The sequence below is a fragment of the Vigna unguiculata genome, unplaced genomic scaffold (assembly GCF_037176805.1).
Source record: "Vigna unguiculata cultivar grain cowpea cultivar isolate G323 ecotype 2 unplaced genomic scaffold, ASM3717680v1 ptg000010l_ERROPOS18658307+, whole genome shotgun sequence".
NCBI classification, from domain to species: Eukaryota; Viridiplantae; Streptophyta; class Magnoliopsida; order Fabales; family Fabaceae; genus Vigna; species Vigna unguiculata.
The window spans coordinates 192,501-195,000 of NW_028196642.1; positions in this window are offsets into that span (position 1 = coordinate 192,501).

A 2,500-nucleotide genomic window follows, 5' to 3' on the forward strand; every position below is an offset into this window, starting at 1 on the left:
GTGTGGAGTTTTGTGAAAAAATGAAATTCGTGGTTTTTGAGATGTGAGGGTTGGAAAGGCCTCCAAATGTCCCCAAATGAGTACCATGAAATTCTTGGTGCACAAAAGTTTTGAGTTCGGAGGGTTTTGCACATGGCCAAGTTGGTCGGTGCACCGCGGCATAGCTAGATGGCTTGGTGGGAGTTTTGTGAAAAAATGAAATTCGTGGTTTTTGAGATGTGAGGGTTGGAATGGCCTCCAAATGTCCCCAAATGAATACCATGAAATTCTTGGTGCACGAAAGTTTTGAGTTCGGAGGGTTTTGCACATGGCCAAGTTGGTCGGTGCACCGCGGCATAGCTAGATGGCTTGTGTGGAGTTTTGTGAAAAAATGAAATTCGTGGTTTTTGAGGTGTGAGGGTTGGAATGGCCTCCAAATGCCCCCAAATGAATACCATGAAATTCTTGGTGCACGAAAGTTTTGAGTTCGGAGGGTTTTGCACATGGCCAAGTTGGTCGGTGCACCGCGGCATAGCTAGATGGCTTGTGTGGAGTTTTGTGAAAAAATGAAATTCGTGGTTTTTGAGATGTGAGGGTTGGAAAGGCCTCCAAATGTCCCTAAATGAGTACCATGAAATTCTTGGTGCACAAAAGTTTTGAGTTCGGAGGGTTTTGCACATGGCCAAGGTTGGCGGTGCACCGCGGCATAGCTAAATGGCTTGGTGGGGAGTTTTGTGAAAAAATGAAATTCGTGGTTTTTGAGATGTGAGGGTTGGAATGGCCTCCAAATGCCCCCAAATGAGTACCATGAAATTCTTGGTGCACAAAAGTTTTGAGTTCGGAGGGTTTTGCACATGGCCAAGGTTGGCGGTGCACCGCGGCATAGCTAAATGGCTTGGTGGGGAGTTTTGTGAAAAAATGAAATTCGTGGTTTTTGAGATGTGAGGGTTGGAATGGCCTCCAAATGCCCCCAAATGAATACCATGAAATTCTTGGTGCACGAAAGTTTTGAGTTCGGAGGGTTTTGCACATGGCCAAGTTGGTCGGTGCACCGCGGCATAGCTAGATGGCTTGTGTGGAGTTTTGTGAAAAAATGAAATTCGTGGTTTTTGAGGTGTGAGGGTTGGAATGGCCTCCAAATGCCCCCAAATGAATACCATGAAATTCTTGGTGCACGAAAGTTTTGAGTTCGGAGGGTTTTGCACATGGCCAAGTTGGTCGGTGCACCGCGACTAGATAGGTTGGTGCCAAAATTTGTCAAATTTAAGACCTTGGCCAAACTGAATGAAATTTTGTGGGGAGGTTCCTGATATTGTTTAGTGGTGGACTGGAAAAAATGAGGTCGAAATTCGAAGTCTACATGTGCTTTTCTATTTTTCCCGATTTTACACATACCCGGTAAGTAAAAAAAATAAAAAAAATAGTTCCCCTTCGAGAAAAATTATGAAATTTGTTGAGCAAGGAGATACCATTATTCTACGAATTACTGCAAAAAATCGCATCAAAATTCGAAGTATAGCCCGAGATATGGACTTATGTCTGCTCAAAAAAAGTGTATCTACTTGTACAATTTTGCCTTTTGCATATTAACCTCTTATAGGGGGGAGTGCTCCTTGAGCCGGCCAGCTCCACACTGGCAGGTTTTAAAGGGAGCTTGATGAGGCCTCCCCCCTCACGTGGTGCGTGCGTTAGCATGTTTATCATGGCACAACTAGCCTCTTCATAGTTGTTGAGCTTTATTAATACCAACACACGGTCGTCACTGATCGTTGGTTAGCTCGGCAGCTAGTCCCTCGGATATTGTGGAAAGTTATTTTCATGCCTAGCGATGCTTGACCCTGCGTCACTTGATGTTTCCATTTGCTTGCTTGCCCATGGTAGGTGGGGGGTGGACCGTCTTGTGGTGTGGTGTCTTGCGAACGTGAGGGTGTGTGAGTTGTAATCGAGATGCACTTGCTGGCTGGCTCCATGCCTTGCGTATCGAACGGTCAAGCATGCATCTCTTCCATTTTCACCCGTTGCCTTGGGTGATATTGGTTGATCAGTCCCTGTGTTGCCTACCCACTAGACGGTACTTCTGTGGTTGCTTCGAATTCTATCTTTCCATCACGAAGAGGTGTTGGAGGATCCTAATGTCACGCACGTGTTCCATCTAGTGAAACATCTCAGTGATGCACGTGTTGTGGCTAGTTCTTTTGGATGCGGTGCATTATATGAACTCGGGTTTACTTTAGCGACCCAGTCAACATAATTCGGTTGTGTCCCTTGATTGAGACGTTGTCCTTGAACTTGTTGTGAACAATATCGTTCTTCCACAACCCGTCGTCTTGAGTGCGATGGAAGGCAAATAAGATGTGCTTTGGCATGTCATGCACGTACTCGATTGCGGGAAGTGTGAGAAAGTGTTGTTGACAACCCGTGGGAAATGGAATGTGGCAAATCGTGATGAGCTCTTCGTGGATCTGCGAAGAAGACGACCTTTGGGCCTGTTGGAAACGAGGGAGGCGATGTTGAACTGCGA